At 34.8% G+C, this 25831-nt stretch overlaps 1 protein-coding gene across 6 annotated transcripts in view; it reads right to left on the reverse strand.

Moving 5' to 3' along the window:
* The window catches only part of tspan9a (tetraspanin 9a), a 494333-nt gene that overhangs the window by 383401 nt on the left and 85101 nt on the right, over positions 1–25831 (reverse strand). For 4 of the 6 annotated variants that reach the window (XM_073929886.1, XM_073929885.1, XM_073929890.1 and 1 more), the window contains exon 1: positions 8730–8947. The exons of the other annotated variants lie outside the window; for them this stretch is intronic. The gene's annotated coding sequence lies outside the window, so the exon portion shown is untranslated. Of the gene's footprint in view, positions 1–8729; positions 8948–25831 lie in introns of those variants that run through there. 6 annotated transcript variants of the gene reach the window in all.

The following is a 25831-nucleotide window of genomic DNA, read 5'->3' on the forward strand; positions in this document are numbered from 1 at the left end:
AGGGGGGCTAATAATTCTGACTTCAACTGTATTGTCACAGAAATTGTTCTATAATTGTTCGATATTATTGTCATTTTGAGATGATTTTATGCAATTGATTATATAATGCTTATATAACAAATAGTGCAAGTATAATGCAAATAGCCATAAACACTTTAAAATAATGATCCTTCTTTGGGTTATTTATTCTATATTTGATGTTCAAAAACGTAAACGTCCTAGCATATATACTATTAAATGTTATATTAGGTAAATGTCCAATTATAATCTTTGACATCATTGAGGTAAAACGTAAATGTCATCATAAAATGGCTTTAACGTTATTTGTGTATTTGTAAATATATATATATATATATATATATATATATATATATATATATATATATATATATATATATATATATATATATATATATATATATATATATATATTGCAATGGCAGAAATTATTGAGGTCATGTCCAAGTATTGCACGATAAGTCGATATATTGATTATTGTGACAGGCCTAGAAGAAAACACACTCTTTTCTCTCTGTATGCACCAGACACTTTCCTACCAACATGCTACTATACTCAGTAATAATAATAATAATAATAATATATATATATATATATATATATATATATATATATATATATATATATATATAAAAAACTGCTAAATAAAATCTATATATTGTTGCTCTGACTTGAAGTGCTTATTTTATACTTATTTGTAAGTCACTTTAGATAAATGTGTCTGCTAAATGAAAAAAAAGTTAACAAAATCAATCCAACAATGCACTTTCAACTACCTCTATCTGACGACAGCTGAAAGCAGACTTTAAACCATGTTTACACATATATTTAACATCAACGGCTTGTTACTGGATTGACAAAACATATTTTAATACTTACTGTAGGTGTAAACAGGGCTTTTGGGGTTAGAGTTAAATATAAACCACTGATTCAGGTCTGAGGTCAGTCCCAGCCAAGCGTTCATTGTCTGCTCCACATATATCATGATGATGTCAAAGTGAATGAATGGGCATGATGCCATGTGCTCAAACTGCTCAAGATGTCATTATCTGTGCTTATGTCACACAGCTGTAAGTCAAGTGCTCAGTTGAGCTTTCTTCTGTTTCTGCGAAGTCATAGCTTGAACCATCAGGCTAATCCTGTCCCGTACCCACAGAGGCACAGAGCGGCTCTTGTTCCCGTCCCATGGCCAGTGGTCTCTCCCTGCACTGAACAGCCTGGCACTGGGCGAGTGAGCCAATGAGGTCAAAGGGAGAACAAAACTGTTGATTTAACAACTGTGGGTGTTAGGGTGTGTAGGCGCTGGAGATAATAGGAACGTTCGTGAACATCAGGCTAGAAAAACAGAGCAATTAAGCGTGATGAGTTAGAGCTGGAGACAATGTAAACAGAACTACTACAAAAACCACTAGCGTATCATGCGTTTGCTTAGAAAAGTAAATCAAAAACTAAAGCGATCATTTTTGAACACACGGAGCATCTGCGAGCAGCTTTGATGCGTGTTATATCGATGTTTTAATCTTGGGAACTCCAATAAAGGGCTGAAAAACAATGAGATCCAGCTGAAGGGTTGATTAGACTGAGAGCTCGGTGTGGTGAGTTTAATCACAGGCTCTTTTAAGGAAAGCGGATTATGAAGCTGACAGGGAGGGGACTCGTCAACCACAGAAAAACTAGTGCCATGTGCCCTCCCTGCAGCACAGAGGGAACCCTGGCTCCTTAAAATACATACAATTTGGCAAAATGTATACTACTTTGTTTTACTCAAAAAAAAAAAAAAGATTTTTAGCTGATTATTCAAACTATTCATTTAAAATGAATCAACAGAATCTTGAGGTTTTTTTTTTTGTTTTTGTTTCTTGGGGGGGGGGGGGGGGCACCTTAATTGTTTTATGTTCAATTTACTTGAATTTGTAAAACTATTAAGTGAACTTAATTGATTTGTGTTTGGACAACATGAAGGAATTGAGTAGAACCCAGTGTTCTTCAGTGTTTTTTAGGCAATTAGTTTCAAAAACAAACGTCCAATAAGGGGCTCCAATAGTTAGAGTAACTTCAATAAACTTGCATCTGAGCAATGTTTTATGCTGATTGAAAGGTAAGAGTGTAGAGCTGCACGATTCTGGCTAAAATGAGAATCGCGATTTTTTGCTTAAAATAAAGATCATGATTTTCTCACGATTCTGTATATGTAAAATAAAGGTATGGTAAAAACAAACATATGGCACAACATTAATAATAATATTATGTCTAGGTCTACTGGGTTTTAAAAAAAATTCTATTCTGCTTATAATAATTATGATGTTGAATTATTATGTTTGAGATATATGCTTGCAATCTGTCATATTAGACAATTTTATTTACTGGTAAAATCAGACATTTGCCATTATCAGATTATATTCAACAATATATAGGCTAGAGTAGTTATAGTGACATTGTAAACGTTTATTTTCATGCACATCTGTGGGTTCGCTATGAAAGAAAAAACATATCAAATGCTTGCTGTAATCATAACTCTAAAATGCAATATGATTATTTAAATGAAGTGCACACTTTCGGTTTCATTTTGACTGCTAAGTGCTTGTTCATACTTCGCGCGCGGCTCCCAAACGATCACTCTGTGCCACAAACTGAATATTATTTACAACTGTATTACCTGTTACTCGCAACATATGCAGGTTCTGTTCACTAAAGTAGAGCGCGCGTGCGCCCTCTCTGTGATAGCAGCTCACTTCACGTGTGATTTCCCAGCAGCGAAAACATCATTTTATATAAAGACAAAAATGAAATTTTAAGGTGAATTAAACCTTATAAATACATTATGTGACTCATTCAACATCATTTGGAGGTGTCCATGTCACTGAGCAACGTATGTGAAACAATAAAAAAAACTAGTGCAGCCGCCTTTTCTTCTCTCATGAACTTAAAAATATGATTGGCAGAATCGTAGAAATGCTGGATTAAGATCGTCTAGGGGTCGAATCGAGATTGCGATCTTTTAACGATTAATTGTGCAGCTCTATAAGAGTGTCAAAAGTAATTGTTTCTTTGGTACATCTTGATGCAGATGGGAACATTTCAATATCAGTTCAGTAATAGATCAAAACCGGTTATTAGGTACTGACGTCATTCATCTCCAATGCACGATGTCACAGTAGAATACTATGGCGAAGGAGGCGAGGGGAGTAAATAAAACCCTCCTACTACTTAAAAGGTAAATCATTTTGCACAGTTCAGCTGCTTGAGTTTGCTGGACAGTCTTTCATTGACACTGAAGAAGGCACAGCACACGAGCCGTTATTTCACTACTATCCTTGCCTCTCTCTCACTTTGTACATTTGACCCACTGGCATGTTCGTGAGGTAACTTTTCCTCTTCATTTGGCTGTTAAAGCGATACTTGTGAATCCAGACACGAGCGTGCATGGGATGCAAGTTTTCTCCACTGTGTCTATTATGGATTACATGTGATAACCGTGTATTATGCACATATTAGGGTTGGGCGATGTCAACCAATTTGGAATCGTACGATGTTTAATGTGAAACATCGCGATGGACAAATACATCGTCGTCATAGGCGGAGGTGAATTAATTATTTATGAATAATTAATTAATTCATAACAAATTAATTATTTGCAGCCTACCGTTTCAACTATCTGACCCGCATGGTCTTTGTTTTACCCATAAACAAATCATAAATAAATAAATATAAGTTGCACACAAATTACCACCTGGCAATCACTTTTTCCGCAGGAGGTTGGTCAGTAAAAAATGGTGCACAACCAACAGTATCTAAGGTTTTCACTAAAATTACTAAGTAGTGTAAAAGTGAAAGACTGAAGCAGTGTACTGATGCTGTGACACATTACCTGATAGATTCAAAAGGCTGGAGAGTTGTTAGATAGAGACAAGATGAATTAAATAACGTTTAACAACAATAGTGAGATGTGATCCAGCGGTATATCCTTGATAAACTGTATGACGTGGACTGCTCTACGTAGCTCAGACGAGCACATGACAGTGTGTGCGGCTGTGTCTGTGTGGTATCGGCCCAAGCCTAGCACACATAGACTATAACCGTGGCTCTTCTTCCCGCGTCACTCATCGGCGAACAGCGCTGACAATTTTTAAGTCAATCACAGCCCTATCTGTTGAGTAGGTGAAGACAAAGACCAATCATAGGGGTGTAAGACCTCACTTGACAGAGCTCAGAAAGCAAGCTGAATAATATTTATTTCAGTTTATTTGCTGTAAATGCTCATGCCGTCTTCTATGCATGTATTGGAGTTTTGTTTGATACATTCAAAAAGAGTGTTTTCTTTGAGCAGGTAAAATTTAAGGTACAGTTCATATATCTTACTGCTTGTACTAAAGAACAGAATTGTATTACAAATAATATGTAAATATTAGTATAGGCTATTTATAGATTTTAATTAAAAAAATAATAATCTTGTGTTGTGAAGAAAAAATCTAATTATGTATGGAAAGCATCGTCAATGCACCAAGATGCAGCGAGATATCGAATTGAACCAAATTGTTGGTATGATAATCGGAAACGAACCGTGAGACCAGTGTAGGTTCACACCTCTATTGACGTGCATTGTCAGAAAACAATGAGCAAATTAATAGGTTAATGCTTTTAATGCTGTGTTCACACCAGAGGTATAACACATGGATTAATCGCAAACTATTCGCATGTAAATAGATGCGTAAACATTTTGAGTTTCATTCGTGTGTCAAATTTGCTTCATTCACGCGTCATATTTACTTCACAATAAATGCTGATTGTGTCATGGGCAGGGCTTCTGTCTGCCTGGTGACTCTAGCTTTGTTGCTAAATGGCTAACATGGGTTTTTTTAGAATATTTGGAGGGATATCTGATTCAACTAGATCCTGATTTCAGAGGAGCACTCAGCTAGGTGAGTTCATCAACTTCTCCAGAAACTGTACCTGAATGATAGAAGCTTTCAGCTGTGCTTCCAACTGAGCCACAGGATGTCTATTTGCATCTCTGCATTGACTTAGCATCTAAATCACTCACGCTTGATGCTTCATCTGTCTCTGGTGTGAATGCAGCATAATACATTTACTTTTATGATAAAAAAAATTAGGTAAAATGTATTTGGAGAAACAACCAAGCTATTTTGTTGTTGTTGTTTGAACTTTCTTTTAAGCTTCACAATAAAAGTGAGATGCTTTACAAGATAAGCTGTTGGCTTTATTCTTCAAATAAGAGCAGGGGGTCACCATTAAAATCTATTTGGCTCGAGACATACAATCTCATTCACTTTCGTTGATTTTTAGACTCTTAAAGCAGCTAGTTCTGATGCTTGATGTTGCAAACTGATGTTTGATTCTTATATTATTCTACTTTTTTATGTACACTCTTGAATAAACTTTTTTGTTGAGGGTCTGTGTACCCATGTTTTGTTTTCAAACAGAAAAACGAATAAATGATTAATTTGTGAAAAATTTTAACCTTCTAACGAAATATTATTTTTTCAAATATTTATTTTTGTTTTCATCACATTTTGTTTTTATAAACAAAATGAAAGCATGATAAAACTAAAATAAATAAACAGCTTTAAAATTTGTTCTCTGTGTGGGTGTAAATAATACACAGCCATCCTCCTCTGATTAGTCAGCCAAACTACAAAACCAGTTACACAGACCGTAGAGCAAGTAATTTGATCATTTTCTCATTCATTCATTTAATTTCCTTCGGCCTAGTCCTAGCAACGAATATGGAAGCTCTTAAACAATTTGCAAAAATAAGCACACTTCTACATTGCAGAATAAGGTCAATACTGCACAAACTTACCATGTTGGAAATGCCATAAATTTGGAGACTCTGGTAAAATAGAGTAGTTACTGTGTCTCCATACAGTAGATATGTGATGTAAACATAAAAATAAATTTAATGATTTAAATTTAAGGTGATAAATACGCCACATGCACATTCACATTGGGTATAAACGCGTGGAAATTGCAAGTGGTGCCGTTTTATCTCTCTTTTGTGTGCGCTTACCGCACATCTACAATGGAAATAATGAACTCGAGTCTGGTAAAAACGTAATATGTGAATATTTTTTCTTCAAACGAGAGAATTTCGTCTATCACAACTTTCTACCATGCACCAAATCTACTATAAGAGCACTGTTGTCAGTAAAAAAAAACAAGTCGGATCAGGAAATCTTAAGAAATCATGTATTCTGTACTGTACTCAAAAATATGAGCCAATTTTATAAACCAAAATTTTACTTAAACATAATTCTTTCAGGTGGAGATCAAAAATTCAGTCAACAGTCTGCTGTCCACATGCAGCATTAATAACAAAAATAAAATAAAATAAAATAAAACAAAATAAAATAAAATAAAATAAAATAAAATAAAAAATTCTAATACTACTAATACTTCCCTTCTTAGACTTTACAGACCTGAAACTTGCCTATGGCACTTATTCATTGTTGCTCTTAGTTGTGTAAATTGCTTCCTTGTCCTCATTTGTAAGTCGCTTTGGATAAAAGCGTCTGCTAAATGACTAAATGTAAAATGCAAATGTAAATATGTGTTATAATGTGGTTTAATAATATTTAATGGAGCTACATGGGTCATGTGTTTGTGTGTAGCTTCACTAAATAATTTTAAACCACAGAATGTCGCATATTTCTTTACAGCAGGTTTTCTCAACTCAAACCAGCTTACACTTGACAAATATATCTTAAAATAACCTGTTCACAGTGGCATTACATATAAGCTCAGAGTGAATTGTGATTCTGATGATAATGCAGTCAGTAGTTTCAATATTATTTGAAAAAAGTTGCCAAGTTAAACCATAAAAAATGGATATGTTATAAAGTGGGTGGGTATAGTGTGTAGGTTCAATGAGTAAAAGCCAATTAGGGACTGTTTTAAGAGTGACATTGTTTGACATTGTTCATATTTATGATATGATCATGTGTTATGAATATGAAGATATCATGACAGGCTTACGAACACCCCCTTCAAGTAAAGTGTTACCAAATTGTCTTTTTTAATTGGTGGACCAGCTGTCCATCTGTGTGCACCAGTGTTTTGCCACATTTTCACTTAACAGAAGGTATATTAGAGCAATAGGCCCGAAGGCTGCCTGCTCCGGACAGGATGCAGAACTGGAATGTGGAGGTCAGGGTCAAAGGGATACATCTAGACTGCAAACACTGGGACAAAAAGCCAGAAGGGGGAGGATGTTTGCGCAAGGACAAATCTGCCATGCTCTTGACCAAAAGGGCATCAGATAACCTCAGCATTCCTCAAATTAAACATGCATGGCCTTACACATTAATTACTTAAGATTTAGAGGAAGTTATCGCACATGAGAAACATTTAACACTACAATCCACCATTTAATATGGCAAACTCATCCACATTAACTTAACTATAAGTCTGTCAGATTGTGCATGTCATGTGACAGCTGAAAACATGACTCTGCAGTTGATGTAGTCTCCACCGGCCACTTTGGAGCATATTGATCCTTTCTCAGCTGTTGTCCCTCAAAGAGCTCTGAATTTAAGCTTTGATTCTTGAAATACCTCTGCGTCTGCTCTCCAACATTCCTACCGCATGTCCAGCTAAAATCTCAAACTCTATTCACACCTCTTATTTTTCCGAAATATTGCATGATTTTAGTTAGATTTCCTGTAAACATGAAACTCTTATAAAAATATTTGTATATAATTAAAACAGATAGCAAGAATGCATTTTGAGGAGAGTAAATTAGTAATACAGTCATTTTAAAATGTGCATTGTAAAAAAACGAATGTGCATGGTAAAAACTTGGCAAAAGAGCTGAAACAAAATATGGGAATGCCTTTCTTGTGATAAGATTATTTATTCATGGATGGATGGATGGATGGATGGATGGATGGATGGATGGATGGATGGATGGATGGATGGATGGATGGATGGATGGATGGATGGATAGATGGATAGATAGATAGATAGATAGATAGATAGATAGATAGATAGATAGATAGATAGATAGATAGATAGATAGATAGATAGATAGCAGGTCTACATCATGTCACATATATTATGATGTCTATGATGATTTTTTTTCCTTCCAAATATATATATACAATATATTATATATATATATATATATATATATATATATATATATATATATATATATATATATATATATATATATATATATATATATATATATATATACACACATACACACACACACACACACATATATATATATATATATATATATATATATATATATATATATATATATATATATATATATATATATATATATATAATTTACAGACAGCATTCATTACAAGTAATAGCATTCTGTTTCACAATAATGAACGTTTCACTTGTGTTACTATGTTACTATAACATTTTTGTTTAAAATAATAATAAAGTTTTTAATATATGGCCAATGTATTCAGTATTTCAAGTAAACACCTCTAGTAAAAAGTTGCTAAATTGCTTTTACAATACAATTTACATCCAAAGAAAATAGTATTTGAGGGCATCACAAATAACAAAACATGACATGAAAACCTTTCCAACGGGTAAACGGTCTTAAAGAGTCCCTTCGAGTCAATGAAGAATGACCGATATACTGTACATACAGTATGAGTTAACCAGCGCCACCAGTGAATAACTAATTCACCAGAACTGTTTACATTACATAAACATGCTCTTACCTGTCCGGCGTTTGATCCTGGAAGCGTCTGTCAAATATTTGAGCACCAAAACAAAGTTTGGATCGGGTGAAACTCTTTCCTCTGCGTGACCGTGTTGAGTTAACTTGGCATTCCCAACGAGCACAACTTTCAGAATCACTTTTCGTGAGGCATAAACGTGACTGGAACATACATGAAATCCTCTGGTGCTTCTGAGCCCCCTCACAGCTCCTCTTTGCGGGGATTTGGGACTCGGTGAAAGCGGAAATGTGGAGCAGCGGCTGGAAGAGGTTTACTGACTCCTACAGGCGTGACTGCTGCTCGCTTTATGGATGAAGCTGAACAGGGTCACGTTCTCTGCTTTCACTGAAATATCCTGAACACGAAATAAAACAGTCTACCTGTCAAGTGCAGTTTCGAACACTGAAGTTAACGAGTTTATATAGTCTAAATTAAAAGATGTTATCTCGCTATAAAAAAGTGTAGCTTTTACAAGTTATAAAACACTGAGGAATCTTGTATTTGCAGGTTCTTCCATTGGTCAAAACTCGACAATGGATAGTTCTAGAGTTTTTATTTGCAGTTTAGATAACTTTAAACTTTAGATTTAAACTTTATTCAGTTTAGATTCTATAGAGGAAGTGTGTATAGAAGTGTAAAGTTTCTTGCAGTATACTTTCAGCTATTTTTCACACACTTTATGTACAATGATAAAAAAAAAACGTAGAATAAATTCAAATATAATTTTAATTTACGTTTCTATTAAATCACAGTTGTGATTACATTTCTAAAAAAACTTAGAAATAGTGATTTATTATTTTCTTTCTTTCTTTCTTTCTTTCTTTCTTTCTTTCTTTCTTTCTTTCTTTCTGTCACCTCACAGCAAGAAGGTCACTGGTTCGAGTCCCGGCTGGACCCTGATGAATAAAGAAACTAAGATGAAGCAAAATGAATGAATAATTAAAAATATATATTTTAATTTCTCATATGTTATTTCGGCCAAACTTAACAACACTGTTTCATTGGTTAATGTTAGTTAATGTATTTATTTACTAGCATGAACTTATAATGAACAAAAGTACAACATCTATTATAGTTTAACAATTAATAATGTGGTATTGATATCCAAATTCATGCTTGTTAACAATAGTTAATGCACTTAAATAACAAACTAACGAACAATTTTGTTTTCATTAACTAACACTAACAAAGATGAATAAATACTGTAGTAAATTTGTTCATGTTAGTAAATACATTAACTGTCATTAACTATTACAATCTTATTGTAATATTGTAATCTTATTGAACCAATATTTCACTGCTCAAGACACTTGAGAATTGTGAGTTCTTTGAATTTATTCAGTCTAGATTTAAACTAAGACAATCTATAGACAGATATCTAACTAGAGACAGATAAATAGGGAGTTGTGGTATGTATTATTAGCTTGTCATCTGTAATCATTTGACACAAAATAAAAGAAACAAAGTAAAAAATATAAATGAAATAAAATCTCAAATTGATCTGGTTTTCCCCACAGTCCAAAAACATGCGTTATAGATTAATTAAATTGTATGTTTGTGAATTCAAGAGGGTTGTTTGTCAGTGCTGGGTTGTGGCTAGAAGGGCATATGCTCAGTAAAATATATGCTGGATAAGTTGGCAGTTCATTCCGCAGTGACGGCCTCTTATTTATAAAGAGACTAAGCTTAAAAATAAATAAATGAATAAATGAATGAATTAATGAAAGTCTCAAATTCTCTTATTTTATTGCTCATTAAACTTGAAAATGGCAAGTTCTTTACTTTCTGTTGTAGATTTCTGTGTTTGAACTGGTTCGTTCAAGAATCTGGCCTCTCTAAACTCCTTCTGTATTCTTCTTTGATTGGTCAGATGGTTTTGCTTTTCGTTCTGTTTGGTAGGATGGCCCAGTCTGTTGTGATTGATTGGTTTACCACTGACATTGTATGAAGCAGAAGCAGAAAAAAAAAAAACACTTCGGTGGACACATACCCTAACCATATCAGCTGTAGGTCTGTGCTGCAAACTAAACTGGAATTATCGACAACTTACTTCAAACAGTTATCAATCAGTCATTTTCAGTGTTGAATAAAGTTACTTTTAAAATTAATATCACAACCTTAATCATATATCTTAATCTTTAGTTTACATAAAAAAGCGCCAAAATTACAAAACATATACTTTTACATTGATTTCCTTAATCAACAACCAAGTAAAATATTTATTTATTCAAATTTAATTCAATTTAATTTATTCATTTTCTTTTCAGCTTAGTCCCTTTATTAATCGGGGGTCGCCAGAGCGGAATGAACTGCCTCATTTAATTTAATTTAATTTAATTTAATTTAATTTAATTTAATTTAATTTAATTTAATTTAATTTCTTAAGTTTGTAATGTATTACTTTTAAAACTAACTTTAGCCAATATGAACCCTTTTTTATTTTGGGAGACAACAGTATATCCTTTTTTTGAACACTTTATAATTTTTTTTTCTTCTTTTCAGACATTTTTCAATCCCAATCACACTATGCATGAAGGTTATTATTTAAAGAATTGTATCCTCTCATTATATCCGTGCGAAAACATATAATATTTTTTTTATATTTTACCTCATAACTGTTTCGACCTCTATCCTCAATCACAATAACTGACTTTCATCGCTGTTCAGTTGTTATATGAATAGCACGATATATTAAAACTCATTAGTTCAGTAGCAAACACAAAAGAATCACGCAATGCTCTTGCGACTCAAGACTTCACCATTATCATTACAAATCGTTTCACTCCCTGCTGTGCATTGTTTACATCGTCTCCTTGTTTTTCATCTGTTTATGACTTTCCCTGCAGATAGCATTAAAAAAGAATTTGCTCACTGAGACAGTTTTGTCCCAGCGTTGAGCTGTGATGTGCTGCATACTCAATCAGCAGGAATCAGCAAGACATTTATTGCTGCAGTGTAAATATATGCATGCTCGAATCATATATTTCATTCTCTCCCTATTCTTTAGTAAAAGCGCCTCTATTTTTTAAAATAATTCTCACATGTTCATCATTGTCTTTAAAATCAACTTCACGCAATGTTCACACATGTGAATGGGATACTGCTGACTCGCTCATCCTTAATTTAGCCTGATAGTCAGTGTCCAAATGTAATCATGGCTGTTAGTTTTCTTTATAAATGGCCCCATGAAGGAGGACGATAGTATAATGATCGTGCTGAGATATCGCTCCTTAATCATGAGGAGACATGGGACATTGGTGGAGTTTACAAATACGGTCATTAGAAGTGCACATGGGGAAGAGATTTGGCTTTAGTGCTGCATGTTACAGTACACATTACAACCCTATAGTACATTCTGATGATGAAGGACTAGGTTCCAACATTCTTTTATTCAACTTTTAATTAAAATGATTTCATTTTTGAGAAGGATAAAAAAAGTGATGAATTATGAAAGAAAGTTAGAAACTTTATATAGTTAAAGTCCTCCTTTGATTTTTTTTTTCCTTTTTAAAATATTTCCCAAATACCGTTTAAGAGAGCAAGGAAATTTTCACAGCATGTCTGATAATATTTTTGTTCTTCTAAAGAAAGTCGTACTTGTTTTATTTTGGCTAAATAAAACAAGTTGTTTTTAATTTTTTCAAGAACATTTTAAGGTCAAAATGATTAGCCCCTTTAAGCTATATATATTTTTTTCAATAGCAATATTTTTGTTCTACAGAACAAACCATCATTAAACAACAACTTGCCTAACTACTCTAACCTGCCTATTTAAACTAATTGACCTACTTAAGCCTTTAAATGTCACTTCAAGAGTTCACACTTAGCTGATGATCGATTATAAGCAAGTTTGGCATGCTGTCCCGGGAGAGAGCCCTGAGCTCGAAGGTTCTTGATCCCTGGGCTCCCTCCCGTTTGGAGGAAGAGAGGGGAGCCTTGAGCTTAGGTAGATCTCGACAACTCCCCCTTGATAAGAGCTGATGACTAAAAATTTTATGTTATTACAAGATATGCTGTGTTATAAGATTACCTGAATTGCAAATTTAGATTTACCAATTTACTTGTTGTGCATGTTTTTGGAATGTGGGAGGAAACCGGAGGACCCGGGGAAAACCCACGCAAGCACGGGAAGAACATACAAACTACACACAGAAACGACCACCGGCCTGTTAAAGGACTAGTACCGGTGACGTTCTTGCTGTGAGGCGACAGTGCTAGTCACTGGGCCACCGTGCTGCCCTATGGAGGGAAAGGTGAAAAGGTAGGGGTGGAAGGGGGGATTCTTCAAATCGAAGATGCCTGTAGTGAAAAAACCCTGGCTCTTTATAGTGGGTTAGGAATGACCTGATTGGTTGATCATGCATGCTAATGCAGAACCAGCCGTGTTCAATCATAATCACGTGCTCCTCTCGAAATTAGTTTATGAATAAACTTCACTTTAGCTGTATAAAAGTGTGTTGAAAAATATCTAGTCAAATATTATTTACTGTCATCATAGCAAAGATAAAATAAATCAGTATTTAGAAATGAGTTATTAAAACTATTATGTTTGGAAATGTGTTGTAAAAATCTTCTCTCCGTTAAACAGAAATTGGAGAAATAATAAACAGGGGGCTAACATTTCAGGGGGGCTAATGATTCTGACTTCAACTGTATATATCAAATAAATATGAATAAATAGATAATATAAACACAAAGTACATTTAAAAAATCACATAATAAATATAAAGATATACATTTAATATTATAAGTCCTACACAATAAATACATTAAAGTTAATCTGTAATCATTTCACTGCATATGATACTGTGTATGACGATCGAAAATGGCCTTTCTTTTTATTCTTCAACAAGAAAAAAAAGCCTATAATTTTCAGCATTGACAATGGTAAGAATTGTTTCTGATTTCTGAAAGATGTGACACTAAATATGCAGTAGACATTAAATAAAGTAAGCCTAGTGAAGTAATAAATTACCACGATTTCACAAAATTATAGCGGCTATAAAAGGATTATTTCATATAGTTTCACAATATAAAAAATCTTAGTACTGCGTAACAGTTGCGAAGCAAAAATCACAGATATACAGTAATTTTCTGTAGAGTATTTTACAACAGGTTTTGAACGCAGCTCAACCAATTTTATTCATAGACCATAACTACTATTTTTTTTTTTTTTTATCACTTCAAAAACTAATGTTGGGGCAACACGTTGGCACAGCGGTTAGCACTGTTGCCTCACAGCAAGAAGGTCGCTGGTTGGAGTCCTGTCTGTGCCAGTTGGCATTTCTGTGTGGAGTTTACATGTTCTGTTTCCCCACAGTCCAAAGACAGATGTGAATGAGTGTGTAAAGATTAGTGCAGCTGAAAGGGCATCCACTGTGTAAAACATACGCTGGATAAGTTGGTGGTTCATTCCGCTGTCGCAATTCCTGATGTATAAATGAGTGAATGAATGAAAAACTAATGTCGGTCATACAAGGAGTACCTTACATTTTAAAATACATTAAAACTTTGGGTACAACTGAGAGCACAAAATACTAAAAGTATTTAAAAAGTAAGCTTTCATGAAAAATTCCTATATTTTTATATATTATTCCAACTATCCCACATAAAATGTAAAATTAGCAGTTGATTTTCCTGTATAATTACTGAATCAGTTAATAATACATTTTGCTGACACAATTATGAGAGCACAAAAAATGATATTATTTAGTGCTGTCAAACGATTTATCGTGACTAATCGCATCCAAAATAAAAGTTTATATATATATATATTTTTTTATTTTTTTAATTATTTTTTTTAACATAAAATTAAACATTTTCTTGAATATATACACATCTATTTTGGTATTTATATGCATATGCAGAATAGTCCTTTTTCAGCACTATTATTTATTTATTTACATATTAAAAAACACAGTTTTCATATTTTTTATAATTCATATTACACATAAATCTCTTCATCATATAATGTCAAACATTTCCATACCGTACAATTGTCAAGAAGCGTGTTTAATCATTCCATTGTTGAAAAGTATTTATATAATATGAATTGTCTTGCATTTACATTAATGTATGTACATTGTTTATTTACAAACTAATTTCGAGAGGATCACGTGCTTATGATTGCTTGGGGATGGCCCTGCATTATTTAATATATCCTTCACCAATCAGATGACTTCTAAGCCACTTTTAAATGCCCTAGGTTTCATCCACAGTTATCTTCATTTTTAAGATACAAGAGAATACAGTCCTGCAGGATGGCGTAATCAGTTAACCTGTGGTGGGTCTCTGTTCAGGAACATTGAACTAATTACTTAATTGTCATCCAGTGGTTTCACACCTGGAAGAGAGACTGGAAACAGAGCACAATTAGACGCCTCATTTCAGAGTCATTACTGTAAATACACTTACTCTGCCCTCTGAAAGAAACACACTTCATTCATGTCCATGTGCCGCCGCTGTGGATTTAAGGCTAATGTTTTCCTCTTGACCGACTGCACTCCTGAGGAATGAGACTGGACGGGGCAGTTAGTGATAAGTGTGTTCATTAAATTAATCAAGAGCTGGCTAATTGAGCTAAGCTGTTGTGGGACCTTATATGGTTTATGAATGTGTGTATGTGTGTGTGTGTGTGTGTGTGTGTGTGTGGTTTATAAGTGAGAAACTGAAATAGATTTTGATTTTGATTTATCTCACTTTACAGTTAAAAACAGATTCTATTAACCCCCTTCTTAAAAAAGTGACCAAACAAGAACCTAGAACTAATAAAAGTATTGTAATACAAAATATGCTGAATGTTTTTAAATATTTTATCTATATATAATTGGAATAATTGGTCAGTATATTAGAAAAAATATTAGAAAAATAAAGGCACACCTGAGGGATCACAACATTGGGTGTGCATTATTTCCTTTCAGTTCAACAGCTCATTTTGCTCATTAAAATATAGTACATATGGTAATATTATGAAATATTCATTAATTCATTCATTTTCTTGTCGGCTTAGTGCCTTTATTAATTCAGGGTCGCCACAGTGGAATGAACCACCAACTTATCCAGCAAGTTTTTACGCAGCGGATGCCCTTCCAGCCGCAACCCATTTCTGGGTAACATCCACACACACATTCACACACACTTATACACTACGGACAATTTTCCTACCCAATTCACCGTTGCCGCATGTCTTTGGACTGTAGCACCCGGAGGAAACCCACGCAAACGTAGGGAGAACATGCTAACTCCAGACAGAAACGCCAACTGAGCCGACCCAGCGACCCAGTAACCTTCTTGCTGTGAGGCAACAGCACTACCTACTGCGCCACTGCTTCGCCTGTTACAAAATATTATTACTATTAAAAATATATGTTTATCTTTTAAAATATTAAAAAAATAAATTCATACTATTAAAATGAAACCAAATTTTCAGTATCATTAGTTCAGTCTTAAGTGTCACACAATTATTTAGAAATCATTGTGCTTTAGAGCTCCTTTGACCCCAGTCTTTTGTATAATGTTTCATCATAAATTAAATTCATCAATCTAAAAAAAAATCAAAAATCAGTATTTTGTAACATTATGAATGTCTTTTTCACTGCTGATGCACGATAAGGTTCATCTTTGATGCACAAGCACCAGTGAGGTTCATTCATGCACAAAAATTAATTAGGTTTATTCTTGTTGCATTAAAACCAATGAGGTTGATTATTGATGCACAAAAACCAAAAAGATTAATTATCGATAACAAGGACCAATATGGTTAATTCTTGATGAACAAGAACCAACCAAGGACCAATGAGGTTCATTCTTGATAAACAAAAACCAACGAGTATCATTCCTAATCTACAAGAACCAATGAGGTTCATTCATGTGCATAAATTAATGAGACTTATTCTTGTTGCATTATAACCAACAAGGTTGATTCTTGGTGCACAATGACAAATTAAGTTGATTATTGATGCACCAAAACCAACCAATGATTCCTTGATTCCTTATGCATAAGAACCAACAAGGTCCTTTCTTCATGCACCAGAACCAACCAAAAAAACAATGAGATTGATTCTTGATGCACAAAAACCAACCAAGAACCAATGAGGTTAATTCTTGATGCACAAAATCCAACTAAGAACCAATTAGGTTGATTTATTATGCATTGGAACAAATGAGGTTTTTTCTTGATGCACCAGAACCAACCAAAAACCAATGAGCTTGATTCTTGACTCACAATAACCAATGAAGGTGATTCTTGATGCACAAGAACCAATTAGGTTGATTACGCTAAGATCCAATAAGATTCTTTCTTGATGCTCCAGAACCAACCAAAATGCAATGATCTTGATTCTTAATGCACAAGAACCAATCAAGATCCAATGAGGTTCATTTTCGATACACATGAACCAACCGAGAACCAATGAGTTTGATTCTTGATGAACAAGAAGCAACCAAGAACCAATAAGGTTGATTCCTTAAGCATAAAAACCAATGAGGTTCTTTCTTGATGCACCAGAACCAACCAAGAACCAATGAGGTTGATTCATAATGCACAAGAACCAACCCAGAACCAATAAGTTTGATTCTTTCTGTATAAAAATCAAAGAGGTTCTTTCTTGATGCACCAGAACTAACCAAAAACCAATAAGTCTGATTCTTGATGCACAATGACCAATGAGGCTGATACTTGATGCACCAGAACTAACCAAAGACCAATGAGCCTGATTCTTGATGCACAATGACCAATGAGCCTGATTCTTGATGCACCAGAACTAACCAAAGACCAATGAGCCTGCTTCTTGATGCACAATGACCAATGAGCATGATTCTTGATGCACAATGACCAATGAGGCTGATTCTTGATGCACCAGAACTAACCAAAGACCAATGAGCCTGATTCTTGATGCACAAGAACCAACTAAGAACCAATGAGGTTGATTCCTTATGTATAAATATCAATAAGATTCTTTCTTGATGCACCAGAACCAACCAAAAACCAATGAGGTTCATTCTTGATGCTTATGGACCAATTAAGTTGATTCTTGATGCACAAGGACCAATGAGGTCAATTCTTGATGCACAAGACCCAGTTAGGTTTATCTTTGCATATCCCAGTTGATATTTTGCAAACAGCTGTGAGTTTTTTTATTAAGCAGGTGAACCAACAAAAACCTTTCTTGATGCAACAGAACCAACCAAGAACCATTGAGGTTGATTCCTTATGCATAAGAACTAACAAGGTCCATTCTTGATGCACCAGAACCAACCAAAAACCAATGAGATTGATTCTTGATGCACAAGAACCAACCCAAAGCTAATGAGGTTGATTCCTTATGCACAAGAACCAATGAGGTTCTTTCTTGATGCACAAGAACCAACCAAAAACCAATGAGGTTCATTCTTGATGCTTATGGACCAATTAAGTTGATTCTTGATGCACAAGGACCAATGAGGTTAATTCTTGACACACAAGAGCCAATTAGGTTTATCTTTGCATATCCCAGTTGATATTTTGCAAACAGCTGTGAGTTTTGTTAGTCAAGCAGGTGTGGTTAAGCTTCTGTTTATTTTTTTACTGATCAATGTTTGCATGTAAATTAAAAACTAAATGAAATCTGTCCACCATGTAAAGCTATTGTGTCTCTTATAAAGACTTGAATTAAGCAATTTTATTAATATGGGTTTTGATTACTATAGGAATGTTCGAATGCAGTGTCGGAGTTGAGTATCATGAGTTTGCAACAACATGAGGGTGAGTACATGACGGACTTTTCATTTGGGGAGGAATTAACCCTTTAACCTCCACAGCTGTCCAAGAATAAGAATGATTCAGTTCCCGAGTCTATAAGATAATGGACAATAATGAAAGTGTTTTATGGCATGTTTGGTCTGCTCAGGTGTATGGATCCATCACCAAAGGAGGAGAGAATCACACTTACTCTCCCTCTCTAGACAGTCCATTAACATAAGAATCTAAAGCGCGTCTTCTCACTTACATCACAATGTCTCTACGAACATTAAATTCAGATGGGGTGTGATAGGTTTAATCAGAACCAATCAGAGGAAGAACATAAATCTGTAGCTCATCGCTATCCAGTCGAGGGTGTGTTTGTTGTTGTAGAAGCTGGGCCTCTGGTTCAGATGGTGCGACTCAGGTGGAAGGTGTCTTCTGTCTTTGTGTCTGCCAAAAACTGGAGGTCTTGTATAAAGTCCATTCACTTAGCATGCTATTACTCACCCAGCTGATGAAAGTGCACACAACCCTATGTTTAACCTATGGATTGAGAGAGATGAAAAACATAATGGTTAGCTAATGCATTTCTTGTGATATTGAGTCAGCTGATGGAATTTAAGTGGCGCCATAGCTTTTCAGACTTTATTAAATCCCACCCCATTAATACATTGTATTATTGCGTGAAGGTCATTTAATGTAATGTAATGCATGTTGTGTTTTATTACTATGGGTATATGAAATGCGATTGATCTGATCTTTATACCATGTTGATCCTTGTGTGTTTAATGTGAAAACCAGTTGGCTACTTTTAAACATTGCCATAACATGGTAACCCACACACACACACACACACACACACACACACACACACATAATATATATATATATATATATATATATATATATATATATATATATATATATATATATATATATATATATATAAATTTACAGATTTATTTGCACATACGGACATGAGTAACATATGTCTGGGTCATGTTTCCCTTAAAAAAAAAGAATGAAATAAAATTTTTAAAAAATTAAATTAAATTAAATTAAATACAAAAATTAAAATAAATTAAATTAAAACAAAATACTAGTTATCAAGAATGGGTATCACATATCTGGGTGACATTTTACTCATTTATATAAAATAAAATAAAATAAAATAAAATAAAATAAAATAACCCACATATTTGGGTCACATTTCACTATTTAAATAAAGTAAAATAAAATAAAAAATAATAAAACAAAACAAAATAAAAAATAAAAATTAAATTACCCACACATATGGGCCACAATTCACTTATTAAAATAAAATTAAATTAAATTAAATAAAAAAAAACTAAAATAAAATTAATTTTTGAAATTTTAAAAATAAAATTATTTAAATTAACCACACATATGGGCCACATTTCACTCATTAAAATAAAATAATATAAAAAATTAAAAATAAATAAAATAAAATAAAATAAAAAATAAAATAAAATAAAATAAAATAAAATAAAATAAAATAAAATAAAATAACGATAATTACCAAGAATGGGTATCACATATCTGGGTCCCATTTCTTTCATTCATTTTCTTTTTGGCTTAGTCTCTTTATTAATCTGGGGTCGCCACAGCGGAATGAACCGCCAACTTATCCAGCACGTTTTTACGCAGCAGATGCCCGTCAAGTCGCAACCCATCTCTGGGAAACATCCACACACACTCATTCATAAACACACACATACACTATAGACAATTTAGCCTACCCAATTCACCTGTACCGCGTGTCTTTAGACTGTGGGGAAAACCGGAGCTCCCGAAGGAAACCCACGCGAATGCAGGGAGAACATGCAAACTCCACACAGAAACTGACCCAGCTGAGGCTCCAAGCAGCACATAACTACATAACTACAATTATTTAAACAATGTAGAGGGGAAAAAATGCAATATAAGTAAAACTTTAAGACTAAAATGCATATGGAAGACAATAAACTTTTTTAAATTATAAAAACTACAACAATGTTTTACCCATTTTATTGTGTCCTTGTTCATTCTTTACGTCTTCCAGTTTTCCAGCACTGTAAACAAGTTATATTCTGTAACTAAATTACCATTATGCATTTTATTTAGTTATTAAAATAGTACTGCAATGATCATTTTATTATGATCTAATAAATTAAATGAAATAAACTTGTTTAAAGATATTGTAACAATTTACATTTTACATATCTGTGATTGTATCTAAACACGGTAAGTGTGTTCAGTTACTCTACAGTCAAACAAATCTCCAACTATACAACATCTCTTCTCATTCACCACAAGATAGCATTTCATTTTGGGAGCTTGGATCGCATCTACAAGCTCAGCCAAAGCCCTCAGTATCTCAAACCTTAGTAACGGTGAGCATTGACCTAATCCTCTAACCACAGTTTGCCCATGTGTTTGGGATGGAGTAACCTTGCGGTTCCACACCAGACCTCACTTTAACTCCCTACTTAAGACGTGCTAAAATCTGCAGCAGCAACTGTTGATTTCACAGCCGTTCGGATGCCCACAGGGATTCATTTCAGCCTGGTCAAATGACTCCTTAAATCAGTACGGCCATATTAAATTACACGGTTAGATTGCTCCATTTCCCTGGTTTTAACATTGAGCTGTTTGCGAACAACGGCTGCCTGTTCATTTGTCGCTTGTGCTGTTAAAAGCATTAGGCTAATACTCAAGTCACACATTAACGTTCAATTGAGTGGTTTTGTGGGGCCGTTGATGATGTTCTGCATGTGCGCTGACAGAAAAGTAAAGTGAGATACAAAAGAAGAGTTAATAGGTGCACAAATTAGACAGTAATAGGAAAGAATTAAACCAAAAGACTTACCAGACACCAGAAATGGTTTTTGCAGCCTAAAACAACTTCTTCCTAATAAATGTGACATTTCTTGTTGCATTCTATGTGTTGTTTTGCCTACAACAACCATTTAGCAAAAACGTTTTCTTTTTTTGACCATAAGAACCACTGTGCTCTGTAATTTACTGTATGTAAAAGCAATACTGAAAAAAAAGAACTGCAGTGTTTACTTGTAACCTTATACTATTGAATATGCAAAGGACTCCTCATGTGAGTGTAAAAACTTTTTTGCAATATACAGTTTTAATGAATTATCAGCCCGCCTTTAATTTTTTTCCCTTTTTTTAAAATTTCCTAAATTATATTTAACAGGGCAAGGAAATTTTCACAGCAGGATAATATTTTTCTGCTCTTTTTCTTGCTCTCTCTCATTGGCTGTAGGTCTGTTAATCCTTGCCAAATGCTCTGCCGCTCTTTATCTTGCTCTCTCTCATTGACTGTAGGTCAAAAACTCTTCCCCGAACCATATCTGCCAACATTCGAATCATAAAATCCGGGAGATTTTCTCCGGGGGTGCATGCGAACTGAAGAGAGTTGGGTTCGGAACCAAAAGTTAGGGGGTGTAATTCTGGGAGACAGAACAATACGCGAGATGGGTCTGAAATACGGGAGACTCCCGTAAAAAAACGGGAGTGTTGGCAGGTATGCCCCGAACTTCCTTCTTCCCCGATTCTTCCTCTCTCTCGTTGGATGTAGGTCTATAACTCCTCCCCAAAGTTCATGATGCCCTTGATCTTGCTCTCTCTCATTCACTAAAGGTATATAACTTCTCCCCAAACGCCCAGCTGTCTTGTAGCATGTGCTCTCATTGGCTGTGGGACTGTAACTCCCTGATTCCCTGTTTCTTGCTTTCCTATTGGCTTTATGTCTCCCAAACTTCCTGCTGCCCGGTATCTTGTTCTCTTATTGGCTGTGCGTCTATAACTCCTCCCTAAACTTCTTGTTTGCCTGTTTTTTGCTCACTTTTAATTGGCTGTAGGTCTGTAACTCCTCCCTGTAGTTCCTGCTACCTTGTTTCTTGCTCTCTCATTGGCTGTGTGGGTCTGTAACTACTCATCTTCTAACTTCTCTAATTGGCTGTGAATCTATAACTCCTCCCAAACTTACTGCTGCCCTGTATCTTGGTCTCTCATTGGCTGTACATCTATAACTCCTCCCAAAACTACCCAATTCCCTGTTTCTTGTTCTTTCATTGGCTGTGTGGGTCTGTAACTCCTCCCCTGCTTTGCTGTTTCTTGGTTTCTTTCATTGGCTGTAGTTCTATAACTCCTCCCAATTTTCCTGTAGCCCTGTATCGTGCTCTCTCACATTGGCTGTGCGCCTGTTACTCCTCCCCAAACTTCCCAATTCCCTGTTCCTTGCTCTCTCATTGGCTGTGAGTCTATACATCCTACTTGAACTTCCTGCTTCCCTGTTTATTTCTCTCTCATTGGCTTAATGTCTATAACTGCTCCCAAACTTCCTGCTGCCCTATATTTTGCTCTCTTATTGGCTGTTGGTCATAGAACATGAACATTATTGAACATAAATGAGCAATAATTTCTTTCTGATTTGGGGCATTTGTCAATGATTTCACCAAAGCAGGGTTGAAACCATGCACTGTGAACTCAGTATAAGACTGCCTAAATTCTTGCTGTCCATCGGCTTTGTCCCCACTTTATCAGGGGTCACCACAGCAGAATTTTACACAAATTTGCCCAAAATTGGTTTTAATTATAATAACTGCAAGCTCCTCTGAATTTAGCAGCATTTGGTCATTAAGTGTTAATTTCTGCAATCGCAAAAAAAGGTTAAATCCTGCAGGAACTAAAACCTGGTTAATAAAAAATTCTCACAGCATATCTATTTTGACCTCACCTTACAAAGCGGTCACGATGGAGCTCAAGCCCCAGTGTGGATCATTACTGCTCAACATGCAGAGGTTTGAGGACTGGTTCTGAGCTCAGATGGAACAATGGCCACTCTGTGGGGAGCTGATCTAGAGGTCACAGTCACACACCTGCTTTAGGTGGGCACACTGGTGTTTCACAGACCCCGGAGTGTGAAAATAGTCTCATTCCAGGCTTATCTAATGGCAGAGATTACTTTATTGGTGTAGTTCATGACTGGACTGCGAGAGCTCTAGCTGGAAGCCCATTAGCATGACAAATGCCCTCATAAGATGCCAATGCATTTGCTGTACTGCCGAGGTTACGAAATATCACTGCTTCTACTACTTCAGACTTATGCTGTTGGGTTTAGCCCGTTGGAATTTATAGGCTTATTTTAGAAATCTTTAAATGGTCACAATGTACAACAAGTGAAAGAAGAAAAAAAATCAACAAACAATTAAAATCGATTAAGAAGGAACATGAACTGTAGGATGGAAGTTACACAATTTGTACTGCTTTAAAGAGAAAACCAGTTTAAATATTCTCCCCTAATGGTAGATATTAGTTATTATTTGAAGTATTTTGACAAATACAAACAAAAGCCTTTACAAGACTCTATTCTTTAAATCATCTTGCTTCTTGTATAAAATAGATTTTGAATGAAAAATGTTTAGTGATTTGAAGTTGACTTAAAATAATTGTTTATAATTCATTTTTCTTCACATTTTTGGAGTGTACATGATATAATAGAGTTGCAATGGTGAAAAGAGTACTGAAAACTCATTCTAAAAAGTACTATAATTTGCTTAAAAAATGTATTGCAAGAGTAAAAGTATTTGTTGTAAATTGTCTCCAGAAATGAGGTACGTTTTCAAAATAAGCTTGGGTTGAATAACAATGTGCATGAGGTAAATAAACTTGAACTATGAATTGTTTAAAATGAAAACACACACTTCGGTAAAAATGAAGGATTTAAATCACAAGATCAATCCTCTAAAGTGTGCATTTTTTTCCCAGCAAATACCTCCAAAGCAAAAGCAAAACGACTGCATATGAAACCTAAACACACATTTATGACCATTCATTCCCTCTGCAGCTCCCAGTTTAAAGGGGTTACAATTTCCCTGCCTTCACAGTCCCTAATTAATACCACCCTTGTGTTTTTACCCCCCTATGTTAATGGCGAAAATAAAAATCTTTATTATACTGATTAAATTCACTCAAGCTTTCCCTTTGAAGTTTTATGCTATTTATAAAAATCTGAGAAATAACCCAAACAAAAAAAAAAAAGCTGGTGGGTACACGCTGCCATGCTATCAAAGGCGAATCCTAATGAACAGTGCAAAAGTGCACATTTGATCAATTACAGCACAAAGGCACTGTAAACACATATGGTGATTAAAAACAAATAAACACATTTGATGGTCTTGCTACGACTGGTCGCACACATAAACAAACCTCGCCTCTTCTCCTTTATCATTTTGTCAAATAACTCAAAGGTCTGCTGGTTTTTAATGGTAAACAGAGGATTTATGGTCAACGGAGATTTACACAAGTGTTATTTATAAACGCATAATCCGATAATTTGTTTGGAAATATGGTTCATGCTAGTTTATGGATCTGGAATGCATTGTTTCACTGGCGTTTTGTCTTCAGAGAAAATAAAAGTCTAGTTCCGGAACGAAAATGCAATGGCCAATAAAAGCTATTCCCCATATCAGCAGGCGCGCATTAACAGAGGAAGGTTGAATATAATCTGCGCCACAGAGCTGTGAAAAATCTGAGAGTCTGTAAAACGAGGTGGGTTGGTCACTAAAATGGCTGTTAACAACCTGCGAGTTTGCATGTTATGGCTAGCATGGGAACAAGGACTGAATAATTCCTGCACCGGTGTGGTAATTTGGGGAAAGTAAATGTTGTGTGTGAATTCAATAAAGCAAGAAATGAAGTGCAAATAAAGGAGAGACGGAATCTGACTCCTTATATGAGTTCAAGGATGGAATAACATCACCGCTTCTGAACTTCGCAATGAAATTTTTAAATTAGCCGCAACTTGACTTACATCTGATCTCATCATAATTTTGAACTCTTGGCTACACTTAAAAATAATTTTAGTCATTTACACAATTAAACGGATTTAAATAAATTAGATTCAAAATAACACAGTTACATCATCATCCTGTAACGACATCAAATTGACATTGATGTCAAAAAAAATATGTCTAAAATGCTAATAAATTTAACAGATGTAGTAGATGCTCTATAAACACACATTTTACACCTGCTCTAAATTGAATTCTTTCTGGTCTTTCTTTGTGTAACGACCGGGGGGAGTGACACTCACAACAGAAGGTAAGATCCAAAATGCAGGTTTATTCAGCGTCAGGCAAGCAGTGGTCATACAGGTGCAAACGGGTATGTTAAGGCAGTCCAGAATCGTAGTCGGTATAAACAGGCAACAGGTCAAAAGGCAGGCAGCTAAACAGGATAACTAGGATACTAGGCTAGGGTCTAAACACTGAGAGAACAAGACAAGGAGAAACGCATTGTAATGTCACACTCGGGTAAACAAGACTCGGCAAACTGGAAGCGTGAATGTGTGGCTTAAGTA

This window comes from Danio rerio, chromosome 18 (genome assembly GCF_049306965.1).
Source record: "Danio rerio strain Tuebingen ecotype United States chromosome 18, GRCz12tu, whole genome shotgun sequence".
NCBI lineage: Eukaryota > Metazoa > Chordata > Actinopteri > Cypriniformes > Danionidae > Danio > Danio rerio.